Here is a 15,861-nt window from a genome sequence, read left to right on the forward strand (position 1 = left end):
AACTATAAGCATTTCAACATCCCCAAAGGTTATTTTCTGGTCTGGGAATAAAGTCCCTTCCTGCAGCTTTTGAAACAGACTAGAGTTCCTGAAGATGCAAGCGTCATGTACCTTTCCCGGCCATCCCACGTTGATGTTGGTGAAACGTCCCTTGTGATCCACCAGAGCTTGCAGCACTATTGAAAAGTACCCCTTGCGGTTTATGTACTAGCCGGCTTGGTGCTCCGGTGCCAAGATAGGGATATGGGTTCCGTCTATGGCCCCACCACAGTTAGGGGAATCCCATTGCAGCAAAGCCATCCACTATGACCTGCACATTTCCCAGGGTCACTACCCTTGATCTCAGCAGATCTTTGATTGCGTGGGCTACTTGCATCACAGCAGCCCCCACAGTAGATTTGCCCACTCCAAATTGATTCCCAACTGACCGGTAGCTGTCTGGCGTTGCAAGCTTCCACAGGGCTATCGCCACTCGCTTCTCAACTGTGAGGGCTGCTCTCATCTTGGTATTCATGCGCTTCAGGGCAGGGGAAAGCAAGTCACAAAGTTCCATGAAAGTGCACTTACGCATGCGAAAGTTTCGCAGCCACTGGGAATTGTCCCAGACCTGTAACACTATGCGGTCCCACCAGTCTGTGCTTGTTTCCCGAGCCCAGGATCAGCGTTCCACAGCATGAACCTGCCCCATTAGCACCATGATGCATGCATTGGCAGGGCCCATGCTTTCAGAGAAATTTGTGTCCATGTCCTGATCACTCACATGACCGTGCTGACGTCGCCTCCTCGCCCGGTATCGCTCTGCCAGGTTCTGGTGCTGCATATACTGCTGGATAATGCGTGTGGTGTTTAACGTGCTCCTAATTGCCAAAGTGAGCTGAGCGGCCTCCATGCTTGCCTTGGTATGGCGTCCGCACAGAAAAAAGGCGCGGAACGATTGTCTGCCGTTGCTCTGACGGAGGGAGGGGAGACTGACGACACGGCTTACAGGGTTGGCTTCAGGGAGATAAAATCAACAAAGGGTGTGCCTGTACATCAAGGAGTATTTCAGGCAGGACTGCACGGAGGGTTCCAATAAGAAATGGTGCACCTAAGTTATCGTTGTTATTGGAACAAGGAGGTTAGCCTGGCCTCTGATTGATACATGGCTAGATTTACCTGACTGCACCTACTCTGTGAGTGACTGCAGTGTGACCTAAAGGAATGAGTCCCCTAGACGGGGGGATGGGGGGAAGCAAATGAGTACAAAACAAATCTGGTCTATTTCTTGTTTTGATACACTCCATCTATCTTTTACATCTTTGGCCGGCAGCAGACGGTGCAGAAGGACTGCATGCCATCCACATCTCAGGTCTGCTCGGCAGAAGATGGTACAATACGACTGCTAGCAATCCATATCGCCTGCCTGCTCACCATAAGATGGTTCAATAGGACTGACTGCAGGACTAAAGAGAATGACTTGATCAAGTCACTCCAAATTTAGTCTCTGCGCCCATGTCTGCCCAGGCGCTCCTGATCAACCTCACACAGGCGACCAGGAGCACCTTGGACATGACGATGACGGCTACCAGTCCTATTGCACCGTCTGCTGCCACAAGGCAATGGGTTGCTGCTACTGTGTAGCAATGCAGTACCGCATCTGCCAGCACCCAGGAGACATACGGTGACAGTGAGCTGAGTGGGCTCCATGCTTGCCGTGGTATGGCATCTGCACAGGTAACTCAGGAAAAAAGGCGCGAAACGATTGTCTGCACTTGCTTTCACGGAGGGAGGGAGGGAACGGTAGCCTGACGATATGTACCCAGAACCACCCGCGACAATGTTTTAGCCCCATCAGGCATTGGAATCTCAACCCAGAATTCCAATGGGCAGCGGAGACTGCGGGAACTGTGGTACCCACAGTGCAACGCTCCGGAAGTCGACTCTAGCCTCGGTACTGTGGAAGCACTTCACCGAGTTAATGCACTTAGAGCATTTTCTGTGGGGACACACACACTCGAATATATCAAACCGATTTCTAAAAAAACAACTTCTATAAATTCGACCTAATTTCGTAGTGTAGACATACCCTTAAACTTCAAAACTGGGGCTTGGGGGGTAATTAGATGCATCAGGTGAGAAGTGTGGCAACTAATACCATAAACTCTCATTTCAATCCACGGTAATTCTATGCCATTTAGAACTTGTGAACTGAATGAAGTTGCTTTATCTGTCATGTGCTACATATTACCACCACAGCTTTGTCTACTCCAATAAAGTTGTTCCTTACCATGTAGGGTTGCCAATTTTGGTTGGATGTATCCTTGGAGATGTCATTACATGACAATCTTTAATGAAAGGTTAATCTTTAATTCCTGGGGACTCCAGGCAAATCCTGAAGGGTTGGCAACCCTAGGTAACATGGGTATGACTTTGCAGTGGGATGCTCAGATGCTGGCTAGACTAAACTGGTTAGTCAAACCCAGCTGACAACCAACCAGTTTAAATGTGCACTGCAAAAAAAATCTAAGGGAACAGACTCTGAGACTCAGAGGGCAAAGACACCCTTTGTTATGCACATTGCCTTAAAGCCACTAGCTGCACAGTAACTGTGTTATGAACGGGGAACTTTTTCCAAATTTCTGCACCTTCAACAGCCAAAAACTGTTCAATTTGCAAAAAAATGGAATTCTACACAAACAGAATATTTACTGGTTTGTAGTGCCACAGGGTCATCTAAGAGGAGGACAGGAGGCACAGAAATGAATGGCTTGATAGCCATAAATTAAAAAAAAAAAAATCAACAGCCACCCAGGGAGAACTTTGTTTTATTGTGTACTGTCAGGAAAGGTACCTTCAATATATATGGATATATTCTCAACCTCCTAGCTCAGGACCTGACCACCAAAAGTGTCTTGACTGAAAAGCAGGAGAGAAACCAAAGCCATAGGAGCTTGAAACAGGGAAAACAAAATTTATGCAGAACGAGAGTTATACTCCACACCAGCATAAGGAGGTGAGGTCCAGCAAAGAGATTCTAGACCACTCAAGAACCTGGCGATCACATGACAGGAGCTCATGGAAAACTCTCTAATTGGCTCCCTTCAAGATGAATGTCCATCTCTGAGACACAACAGAAGCAGCCCCTTCCAAGCCTTCTAGGAAAACACTTCCAGCAATCCACAGAAGGAACCCCTTAGTGCTTGCCCAAGGTGAACTTGAGGGAAGAGGAAGGGGCTTCTCTTTATAGCCACCCTGGATTTCTGTAAGTGGAGACTACCTGGTCTGACAAGTGCTGTTTAGCCAAGAGCTCTCTCTTTTGAGCCAGACCTTTTATGGAAATTGTTTTTTTTTATTGTTCTCTCTTTTTTTTTTTCGGGGAGGGGGGGGATTTTGGCAATACACTGGGCCTTGAATAAGAGACCTTGGGTAAGAAAGGAAGGAGAAGAGAATCTCTGGACAAGAGGGTCATCTGTTTGAACAGCACGACTAGCAGGACCATTCTGAAGTGAATGAGAACCTCCTTGTGCCCAGAATTTCCCAAGCATCCCAAGAATCAGAGGGAAGGAAGATATCTGCCTGGTGAAATTGGGGTGGTTGGGGGAGGGCACTGAGCTTTAGTGTCACGTCTGCTCCCATACTACCCTGCAAGGAAGAGGGTGAAAGTCCCATGAGGCAAACAGAACAGAACAGGCCTGCCATACAATGGCTCAGGTCCACTAATAGTCATTGCGGCCCCACAATGAACTGTTATGATCTCACTTCTACCACCACAGTGGCAGGATCTGCTCTCTCACAGCAAGTACGCTGTAGCTGAGAACATAAGCAAGCGCATGTTGATTCTACCCCCATAGGCTATATGCTGGCTGTCAAAAACCTAGAAGTCTGTTAGAGGTGGAACTGCCTGCAACAATCAAAAAAGCATGAACTCAGATTCCAGAATGACACAACAGAGGTACAAAGAAAGGAAGTCTATTTTTATTGTGGCTAGTTATTTTTGGTTTGTTTGTTTTTATCTACCCAAAGACTCCAGGTATTTGAAAAGACATTTTGTTATTTCTCAAGCTATGTTTACACTACCGACAGATCGACGCTCCAGCAATCGAGGCACCGGGTGTCGATTCAGCGGGTCTAGTGAAGACCTGTTCAATCAACAGCAGAGCGTTCTCCTGTCGGCACTGGTACTCCACCCGGAACGAGAAGAGTAAGTTAAGTCGATGAGAGAGTGTCTCCCATCGACCCAGCGCGGTGTAGACACCGCAGTAAGTCGACCTAAAATACGTCAACTCCAGATACGTTATTCACATAGCTGGAGTTGCGTAACTTAAGTCGACTTACCACGGTAGTGTAGACATAGCCTTAGTCTACACATCAGTTTTCCATTGGATGTATCCGTGGCCTTTTCAGGATTTCCATTATTATTTTACACCACTTGAAAATCTCTGCTGAGTGCCTCACAGTATGCATAAAAGATAAGGTTCATGCCCTGAAAAGCTCACAACCTAAGTGAGAAATTATGCTACAAATTGGTGGAGAAGAGGGCAATGAAACAGCAGGGCGGGACTAGGTAGGAAGGACTGAAATGTCTAGAGTAAGAGGTCACTTTAATGATGTCTGCAACAAATTGAAGTTTATTTCTTTTAAAACATGTATCAACTCCATTGCCATTTGATGCACACGGTTGACCAAGAAAAGCACACCGAATGTTCTGGTTGTGAGACATAGCATTATCTTTTGGAAGGGTCCCAGTGAGGAAATGTAATTAGGTTCCAACTGTTCATTCAATAATTGTGGTATTTTCCCCACTATTTGTCTCCTTTTTATGTATTAGTTTCAAGTCCTGAGGATCAAAAGCATTACACTTCACAAATGTTATTCATTGCTATATATACACCGTTAATGTACAAGATTCTCCAAATCTTACAACGTAACAGAGTGCCCATATGCATTTATCATACAAGTCTTCATGGTTCCAATATTTTAATCCGTTGGCTAAAAAAAAGGCATTATGAGCGTAAGTAATGCACCTGACAAGTCAAATGAGTTAACTACTCCTGAGGACATTCTGCACCAAAAAATTAAAAATTCTATGCACAATATTTCAAAATTCTGCAAGATTTCTCAATAAATAAATGCAGAGGCTACACCTACAGTGACCTAAGAAAATGATTGTTCTTCCGTACACAGATACTAAAACCAGCTGGACCAGAGTGGAAATCTCAGCACTATTTTAATAACTTCTCAGGAGTGTAATATCAGTTGCAAAGAAAACAGATGAATAATCACAACGTGTGTTAAATTACCAGAAATAGGTATAGGTCTGAATATCTGAAACAAAAACTAGCCAGCAACTGTGCACAGTAAAGAATTTGTCCCAAAAATATTTTAAAAATAAAAATCCAATAGACTCTCACTTAACAGAATCATATCATTGTTTATGAATACAACCCTATAGTTTGGGTTCGTGGTCCCACAAGATCTATTTATTCTTTTCAATTTTTGCACAGCACAGAGACCTGGGAGGGGTCCGCAAGAAAAGTTACAAAATAAAAACATTTCCACAGATACGACGGAGAAAAAAATTGATAACGCAAGTCAAAGACCCACACAACTATACAACAGTGCCCACGACTTTAATCATAACCCTAGGAAATTCCTTTTTCAGAAAGCAAGCAGTAAAATAATGCCTTTACATTTACAAGCTGATGTGTCACAAATACACAGGGAAATTTTACTGGGGAAAAAAAATCCCACCATTGAAGAACTTGATAAAAAGAAAGCCAGAATGTTATCTGTGGTAATTAGTGACAAGCAGGGCTCAAATTTTATTGGGCCATGCCAAAACAGTAACCTCTCACTTTTGGGGCTACTGTGACAGACATTGCAACCCCATGCAGTATCTTTGGGGACTGCTGTATTAAATTTACGAATGCTTTATCTATGATTGTGTTCTACTCCAGGGGGGAAGATTACCATAGCTTCTCCAGGAACTGAAAAGATAAAATAAAAGCTGAGATTGTGACATTACCTGACTTTGGGAGCCAGGACCTAACTACATGCCAACTGTGTCTGTGCCTTAATCCAGCCCTGCCCAGGGATATATCTGAACCTCAATGATGGAAGCACCAGCCTGAGTTCAGCAGTACTCAGCAAACTACATACGCACACTCTTTAGCCAGTACCGTCTCATTTGACTAGCTCAAATAAATGGAGCTTGGTTTACAAACGGAATTTGGCAGAGCACCAACCACCTCCTTCTCCTCCTCTCCACTCCAAGTCCTGACCACATGGGTTAAGTAATCCGTTTTCTCGGCAGCAAATAGACATTGCTCCCCTTGAACGGGTTCTCACAAGAAATTTTTTGGTGGTCTTAGGAGTGTGGCCATCAACTCTTGCTGGTGGCCACTCTCACAATTTTTCTAAAATATTTAACTTTAGGAAAAACAAATATTCACATCTACATGTCCAAATGTTTGTAATTTATGTAAGTAGGGTTTTTTGCTGACTCAATAATAAAAATAATGTACAATTGTCTGTATTCTTTACTGGACAGAACAGAAACAAAGTAAGATGCTCTTCAGGATCTTGTCTTTTTTGTTGTTTCTTTTGCTTTTTTGATTCTTTTTTTAGACTTGCTAGCCAGTAAGTCTACTGCTGTGAAAACTGATATTCGTATGTTTGTTAATATCGCTTTAAAAAGCAGACTTATTATCTAGCTGGGAGGCAGTGAAAAGCGATATTAACATACATACAAATATCGCTTTTCACAGCAGACTTACTCAGCTCCGGCACAAACTGGGTGACAAATTAAGCCCTGGATAGAGAGGTGGGTAGGGAGGCAGCAGGGGTCAGGGGCGATAGAGGGCTGAGGGAAGTGGTGGGGGCCCAGCCAGGGGATGGAGCCCCACAGCCAGAGCCTGCTGCCTGCCACTGCAAGGCAGAAGCTGGAAGCCCAAGCCCCACTGCCCCTGGGAACGTGGAGAACTCACATCATCTGCCTGCTCCTCCGGCATTTGTGGCTCCAGAGAGGTACAGGGCCCAACCCCAGCTGGCAGCCAGAAGAGGGCCCACTTCTTTGCCCCCCTCCCAGGCCAATCACTGCCCAGGAGGCTGTGGCCACAAGAAGAGCCCCTGGTGGCCGCATTTGAGAAACTCTGCCTTAGAAGTAATTTTTGTATACTAGCCAGATGGTTGATACTTTTGTAATTAAAACCTCAGACTAGGAATCAAAAGATTTGCATTCTATTTCAACAACACTGCTAATGTGACCTCTGAGAAGTCACTTTACTTCCCTGTGCTTCATTTTCTTCATTAGTACATAACACAACTATAGTAGATTGTGTAACACTAAATTCATTGATTGGCACTGCAGAGAAAACACCACTGAAATGGGAAAATACCACATGACGTAATATTCCGCTCCGCTATACATTAACCCACCCTCCTGATGTTTAACTCGCAACTCCCAGTATTTTTGAGTAGTGTGTAAAGAGAAATAATGAGATCAGGAGAGGACAACCTAGAACTCTATATACACAGAGTCCAATGAAGCTAAATGAGCAAACCCCCAGTAACTGATGGGAGTTGTAGGCACTGAGCACCTTGCATGAAGTACTCAGCAACTAAAGTATCAAACCCCAAAGCATATGATATTTACTACAGTAAACATCTTCTCCTTTCTGCATCCTAACTGGTCCATTTAACTGAGGCTGTTAATATGCTAGCTTGTGACAGGAGCAAATGTTATATGCTTTTCATATTTCCATAAATCCCTCAACTAAAGAGCCACAAGCAGAAGCGCACAACCCAAAATTAATCTAAGTGCCAGTGAACATAACGATCGTGCTGTGGCACAAGAGAGGCAGGTTTAGCAGTTAACATGGCCCTTCACTTCCTCAGGTATATTACATAGTTGATCATTAGTCTGGGAACATGACCTGTTATAGGGTATGACTCACTACACAAGTTCCTTCATGAGGGGAGATTTATGGGTAAAAATGAATGTACATGAGGTGGAACTAGTTGGCCATCCTGCCATCCAGCTGGTACTGCTCGTTTGAATGATGTTTCAGTAGTATAATCACATTTCTGTTTTTATTAAATGGTAAAACTGAGTTTTGCTTTTAGCAGGGGTTGCACAAAAACAAAACCAGCAGAAGGTCATCATAAGACTTGTGCTGCCTGACAACCTGAATTTCATTCTCTGCAGCAGCTACACGTCAAAAGTTTGTCTCCTCTACTTGCAAGTCCCTGTCCCCAGTATTATGGAAACAGAAGGATAGGAATCATGGTGAAATGGGCTCTCATACTCAGCCAAGATGTGATCACTTGGCAACGCAAGCCTTCCAAAAAGCGTGGTATGTAAAGCAGACAGACAGCAAGGAGACAAGGAAGGTAAAGAGAAGATGTATCATATGTGTCATTAACCATGGTTTAAGCAAATGATTTGTCAAACCAGTACAATTGTACAACAGAACACTGCTAGTACTAACAGAGTACACAACTAACTTCCCTTTATTTCAAAATTCAATAGGCTATTTAAGTGTTAGTGAAAGTCAATCTGTTGTGGTCACACTAGCACTTCATTCAATATCATCGTGTTCTAGGTATCACCATGTGTTTCACCCTCCCTGTAGCATGTACACTTCTGAAATAAAAACAAACTTTACTGACATGTCATTAACACATTGTCAGCTGTGATGCTGCTCTGATGGATAGGTGGATTTGGCACATGCAAATCTACCATTGCGGTCTCTTGCTTGCTGGGATAATCTCCACTTTAACCAAGGCTGGGGGCAGGGGAGACTCCCACTCAGTACAAGAAAGTTTACTTAGTGAGTGAGGTGTTCTCAAGTTAAACTAATATAATTTTGTACGTTTCATTTTGTGCTCTCCTAATGGGAAAAGCTGAGCAAAAAAGAGTTAATCTTATCATAATCTTCTTAGTTTTCATCACTGCTCCTGCTGGAAACCTGCGGTATGCATTATCAGCTGGGGCTGGTCTTTTCTTTTCTCACCTCATCTCAGCAACATCATCTATGGCCATATCTATACTACAGAATTACATCAACTTAAGTTACATGGGAATTCAGCCAGCACAATTATTACATAGTTTGTGTGTGTCGACACTGTGCTCTTTGTGTCGGTGGTGTGCGTCCTTACTAGGAGCGCTTGTATAGATGCAGAGAACAGTGTACCATGGGTAGCTATCCCACTGTGCTACTTGCCACCGTATAGGGTGTTTTGGGAAGGTTTTGCAATGCCTCATGGGGCAGAAACAAGTCTCACAGGGATCCCGCGGAGCATGGGTTTAACTTCCCATGATGCAGTGTTTTCTATCCCAAACTGTTTCATGCCTCCTTTCAAAATCACCCACACAAACCTGTGTGTCCCACCTCCTTGTCTGCCATCTGTGACAGAAGTATGGATTCTGCATAGCTCTGCACTACTGTGATAAGCGTGAGCACAGGACAATATGTGCAGAGCCGCAAGAGGAGCTGCGGGGAATATGATTATTCCTTGAAAGCTAGACTGCTGTGGGACATGGAAAGAAACAATTCAAAGGTTGTTGGCGGCATTTATGGAGCAGCTTCAGACAGTGGAGCGCCAATTCTGGGCCCAAGAAATAAGGATGGTCATGCAGGTTTGGGATGACAAGCACTGACTGCAGAACTTTTAGATGCTCAAGGCCACATTTCTGGATCTGTGTGCAGAGCTCCCTCCAGCATAGCAACACCAAAATGAGATCTGCACTGACAGTGGAAAAGCAAGTGGCGATTGCATTGTGGAAACTTGCGATGCCAGATTGCTACCAATCAGTCCGTAATCAATCTGGAGTTAGGAAATCCAAAACAAAGGCCCTGCACACTTGCCAGACCCTAATTGCCTCCTGCTAGGAAGAACTGTGAATCTAGCCAATGTGCAGGACATAGTGGGTGGTTTTGCAGCAATGGGCTTTTCAAACTGCGGTGGGGTGATAGATGGCACGCATATCCCCATTTTGGCACCAGACCACCTTGCCTTCAAGTACACCAACAGAAAGTGCTACTTTCCCATGGTAATACAAAAAGAGCTGGTGGATCACTGGGGATGCTTCACCAACCTCAGTGTGGACTGGCCAAGGTGCACAACACATGCAGGATTCTTCAGAGAGCTGAAAGCAGGGACTTGCTTTCACAACCAGCAGCTTACCACTAGTGATCCTGGGAGACTCAGCCTACCCCTTGCTCCCATGGCTCATGAAGCCATACACCAGCACCCTGACAGCACCAAGGAGTGCTTCAACTACAGGCTGAGCAGGTGCAGAATGACAGCTGAATGTGCCTTTGGGCATTTGAAGGGTTGCTGGCGTGGTCTACTCATGAGATTGGACCTCAGGGAAAAAAATATTCCAATGGTTATCGCTGCCTGCTGTGTCCTGCATAGTATCGGTGAAGCAAAGGGAAGTGAAGATGGAGCAGCTGTCTGCTGATTTTGAGCACCCAGATACCAGGGCTATAAGAAGAGCTCAACATGGAGCTATACGGCTTAGGGAGGCTTTGAAAGACCATTTTAATAGTGAGCCAAAGTAGAGTGTGTTGCTGTAGTTTGCTCTACCTGTCCTTGCCCTTTTGCAGCCCTGTATGAACCATTTGGTGAGTGTTGTGTGTGAAATAATATAACATTGCCAATGCACCTACTAATATAGTCTGTGAATGATGTCAGCACCACCTAGCATATGTTATGAACTAATAAACATGAATTATGTTTCCAAAAACACATTTATTCCACAATGATGCAAACAGAAAAAAACATTTTAAACTTTACTAAACTTCAAAAATTAAGGAAAAAACTTATGATGGGGAAAGAACAGTCATTTCCATTTCAAATTCACATAAACCAACTATGTCTTTCTCAGGTCAGCATATGTGCAGCTGTGAATGTCTTTAATGTTCCCAGGGTGGAATGGTAAGGACAGTGCAGAAACCTGATGCCACACAGAATATTGAGGGACAGGGGGCACAGATATACAGTTCTTTATGGGCTGCAGAAAGAGGCAAGCACAGGATTGTTGAACCTGCAGATCCACCAGAGTCTGCAGCATGTCTGTTTGCTGCCTGAGAAGTGCAAGCATCTCCAGCTGCACATCCCTCTTCTTTTCCTGCACCTTTCTCCTCTCCATGCTGTCTGCAATGGTGATCCTCCAAGTGTTTTTATCAGAGGCAGCAGCAGCTTGCAGGATCTCTTGGAACATGTCATCCCAAGTCCTTTTCCTTCTTCTCTTTATCTGGCTCTTCCGTTCCACTGGTGTGGATGGAGAAACCCTCATGGCCACATTTGCAGCTGCTGAAGATACAATACACAGAAGTACCATTGTCAGTGCATTTATGAGATAAGCCAAAACTTAGGAGGCTGAACTCACTCCCTTTGATCCACACAAGTTGTAAGCACTACATTGTCACTTCTCATTGGGATTTATACAGCATGAGCCATGGTGAGCACAGCCCTGGGGTGGGGGGCAAATTGGGGAAATGAGAGGGGATAGCTCACAGTCATGAGTATGTCTGTATAGGGCAACTGAACTGAATATTGGTACCACTTTCCACAGGCGGTGGTGATTTTAGCTGACCTCTCACCCCTGAGGGTAATGGAGGCTGACTGCTGGCTGGGACCCTATGCTGCAATGGTTCTCGCTCAAGTAATCGCTGAGGGGCATGAGAAAGTGTCCTACCACGGAAGAAGGAATGAGGCAGCCCTTCCCAGAAACCTACAGCAGAGGATTGCAGACAAACTCCAGGAAAGTTTCATCGCGATATCTATGAAGATTCATGGGACATCCTGGTGCACATAAATAGTGTGTTCCATGGGGCCCCCTCTGCCTAACAGTTGAGGGGGATGAGAAGCAGACAATAACTCTTCCTCTATTCGTTGTTTCACTACCTCTTCTAGAATAAGAGTAGATCAACAGATGTGTACTGCTATTTTGTGGGTTCCATCCCTGTAATTTCAAAGCAAACAGCATACTTACCAGAGTTGCCTTCCCCTGCATCAGGATCGCCTGTGCTGGACTGCGCTGGAGTCAAAAACATGTCCTGGCTCGCTGAGCAGCTGCCCCCCCCCAATCACCTGTCCCCCCCATGCTACTCTTCCTCCAATTCCTCATCCAACACCTCCTCTTCACTGTTCACAGGAGAGGCCTCTGACTCTGGCTCCTCCGAAGTATCCATAGGGCTCTTGGGGGTGGTGGCGGAGTCTCATCTAAGGATAGTATGCAGCTTTTTGGTGCATAGTCACAAACTTGCTGCTTTTACAGAGCAATTGTTAGCTTCCCTTGTCTTCTGGTACACCTGTTGCAGCTCCTTGGCTTTCACACAGCTCTGCTTTTCATCCCTCTTGTAGCCCTTCTCCTCCATGCCCAGAGTGATCTGCTCATAGATGTCAATGTTTCTATGGCTGGATCTGAGATGTACCTGCAAAGCCTCTTCTCCCCACAGACCCAGGAAATCCAGCATCTCCTGTTTTCTCCAGGCAGGGGAGCATCTGCAGCATGTAGCCAGTGTGGTCAGCTAGGCAGTTGCTAGGTGTGCTCTCCAAGCCAGGGAACCAGGAAATGGAATTTCAAAAATTCACAGGGCTTTAAAGACGAGAGACAGTTCTCTGGCCAGCTGGCTGCTGGGCTTTGTGGGATACCTCCTGGAAGCCATTAACCGCTGATGTAAGTAACACAACGTCTACGCTGACACTGTATCAACCTAACTACATCGACCGTGACTCTACACCAATGGGGGAGGTGATTTTATTATGTTGGCATAACAGGGCAGTTACGTCGGTGGGAGCGAAATGTAAGCGTATACGCACACATAGCTACATTGATGTAAGCTGCCCTGCATCAAATTAACTCTGTAATGTAGACCAGGAATAAATCCTTGCACAAACTTACAGAATCATATCAGCTTTGTCATGCAGATTCTATTTTAAAAAGGCAGCAGGAGAGAGAGAGACTCTGATCTGGTTGCACAAGAAAAATGTGAGGTGGCAAGGGAACTTCTTCATATCCCCAAACCAGTGAAGGCAAAAGAGAAATTCAGACAATCCACCTCATATGCACACACAGTCCCCAAGCGAGCAAAAAATGGGATGGGGAGAAGATAGAGAAAAGAGAAGGAGACATGCAGTGGAACCCTGCACAAACAGCATGAGATCCTGTTTTCGGCTTTGTTTTCACTGAGGGACAACACACACACATCAGCTATCCCGCTGCAAAACCCTAGTCCAGACCAGGCACTGGAGTTTTTATTGTGAAGTAAATAGATGAGGTCAGCCATAAATGAGGGTAGGGCATTGACCATGACTTTTTACCTGGCAGGTAAAACTACAATTTGCCTGGTCTCCACTAGCTATACTTCTGTAAAATCCTAATGTGTATTAGTCATCCCACAGTAACAGGGATATGAAGCAAAAGCCTTTTTCAGGGCAATGAAGCCAAAGCCTCTGTGACTAAACAAACAGAGGCCCCTTACTCACCTCCACCCCTCCAGCAATGCCTGAAAGCAGCAAGCATATGCAGCATGCCCAGCTTTTTTAACTGGTTAGTCCCCAAGGTGTTGAACTGTTGGGGAATAGCCAATGCCTACCGTTAACTACATGTTTGCTACTCTATTTCCCCTCTATTCGACATTGGTGAGGCCTTATCTGGAGTACTGTGTCCAGTTTTGGGCCCCACACTACAAGAAGGATGTGGATAAATTGGAGAGAGTCCAGCGAAGGGCAACAAAAATGATTAGGGGTCTGGAACACATGAGTTATGAGGAGAGGCTGAGGGAGCTGGGATTGTTTAGCCTGCAGAAGAGAAGAATGAGGGGGGATTTGATAGCTGCTTTCAACTACCTGAAAGGGGGTTCCAAAGAGGATGGCTCTAGACTGTTCTCAATGGTAGCAGATGACAGAATGAGGAGTAATGGTCTCAAGTTGCAGTGGGGGAGGTTTAGATTGGATATTAGGAAAAACTTTTTCACTAAGAGGGTGGTGAAACACTGGAATGCGTTACCTAGGGAGGTGGTAGAATCTCCTTCCTTAGAGGTTTTTAAGGTCAGGCTTGACAAAGCCCTGGCTGGGATGATTTAACTGGGAATTGGTCCTGCTTCGAGCAGGGGGTTGGACTAGATGACCTTCTGGGGTCCCTTCCAACCCTGATATTCTATGATTCTATGATACTCTAGGTTCAATTGACATACTACGTATGGTGTAACAGCATAATGCAGACACAAGAAGTCTATGACCAATTCAACAAGGTAAAAAGTAAGAGAGGTTTGTCATAAGAACCCCACAGGCAAAGGAAACTCAGAGGAGGCTACTCTTGTGTTTCTAGTCCCACTGTACTTAAATATCCTAGGACAGACAGACACACAGCTGAGAGTTCACAGGAGAGTTACTGGGGATTCAATTCTTCTGGGCCACAACGAGATCTTTTGCATTGTAACTTACTTTATGCCATGCTCTGGGCAGGAGGGCTGTGAGCTACTGGGGCAGCACAGCTGCAGAGCCCGGCATGACCCGGGGCTCTGTGCTGCATGGCACGGCTGCCTGTCCTGGTGCAGCCGCGCCGCCAGCCACTGGTGCTCCAGGCAGCGCGGTAAGGGGGCCGGGTGGGGGGGTGTTGGATAGAGGGCAGAGGAGTTCGGGGAGTGGTCAGGGACTGGGGGTGTGGATAGGGGTCGGGGCGGTCGGAGGGCAGGGAACAGGGGGGTTGAATGGGGGCAGGGGTCCCAGGGGGGCAGTCAGGAAGGAGCGCAGGGGTTGGATGGGGCAGCAGGGGGCAGTTAGGAAGAAGAGAGGGGTTAGATGGGGTGGCAGGGGGCAGTTAGGGGCAGGAGTTCCGGGGGTGGGCAGGGAGAAAGGGTGGTTGGATGGGGCAGGGGTCCCAGGGGGGCAGCCAGGAAGGGGGGGGTGGATGGGGTGGCAGGGGGCAGTTAGGGGCAGAGGGTTTGTGGGTGGTCAGGGGACAGAGAGCAGGGGGGTTGGATGGGACAGAGGTCCCTGGGGGTCCATCAGGGAACGGGGGGTTTGGATGGGGCAGGAGTCCCGGGGGGGGACCGCCAGGGGGCAAGAATCAGGAGGGTTCAGATAGGGGGCGGGGGCCGGGGCCGGACCATGCCTGGCTGTTTGGGGAGGCATGGCCTCCCCTAACCAACCCTCCATACAATTTCAGAAACCCGATGCAGCCCTCGGGCCAAAAAGTTTACCCGCCCTGCTTTATGCTCTCGACTTGAAAAATTACCACACAACAGCCAGAGAACTCAACCCACTAACCAGAAATCACGATAGAAGTCAAATGTGCGCACACAAAAAAGTTCCCACCACCAAGCTGCAGACATTCAGAGGCAATAAGTCTAGTTCTGTGTCTCAGTGCTGGGATTCTTAGGAGTTTGTCCCCAGCAGGTTCCACACAGTTTTTGCTTCGTATCAGTATCTCTTGGGTGCCTGGTAACTCTGAAATCTTCCTGCCCCCATCTGAATGCTGGAAGGAAGTTCTTTCTCCATCCTCAACCCAAAAACTGCCTCATTACAGTGAAGGGGAACTTCTCAGCTATTCTATCAACCCCATTATCATTTGGGACACTCCAATTCCTGCCTCTAGCGTTGTTCTTAGCTTTCAAAATAGCAGCTCTGTGAAATTCCCTCATCCAGGCCATGCATTTTTATCTCCAGATATTCCTTTTGTCGATGGCATCTCCCACCTATACTCTCTTCAAGCTCAGCTAAAGTAATGCCAAAAATAAACAATTTATAAAAGGCTGCTTTAATTTGCATTCTTCTGGAACTAACATTAAGACCATTTGGTATCTTGCCTCCCACTAATCTCCAGTCTTTTAGGAAATCAAATGGAGTCCTGACAAAAAACAACAG

General features: G+C 46.0%; 1 protein-coding gene and 1 long non-coding RNA gene across 9 annotated transcripts in view; both read right to left on the reverse strand.

Moving 5' to 3' along the window:
- Nucleotides 1–15,861, reverse strand: part of AGAP1 (ArfGAP with GTPase domain, ankyrin repeat and PH domain 1) — a 694,100-nt gene that overhangs the window by 439,520 nt on the left and 238,719 nt on the right. The gene's annotated exons all lie outside the window — the stretch shown is intronic.
- Nucleotides 10,718–13,992, reverse strand: LOC140895906 (uncharacterized). Its single transcript, XR_012154392.1, has 2 exons — nt 11,984–13,992; nt 10,718–11,301 (listed from the first exon to the last, which is right to left on the reverse strand). It is a non-coding gene; the product is annotated as an uncharacterized lncRNA (long non-coding RNA).

Source organism: Lepidochelys kempii, chromosome 11 (genome assembly GCF_965140265.1).
Source record: "Lepidochelys kempii isolate rLepKem1 chromosome 11, rLepKem1.hap2, whole genome shotgun sequence".
In the NCBI taxonomy this organism is placed as follows: domain Eukaryota; kingdom Metazoa; phylum Chordata; order Testudines; family Cheloniidae; genus Lepidochelys; species Lepidochelys kempii.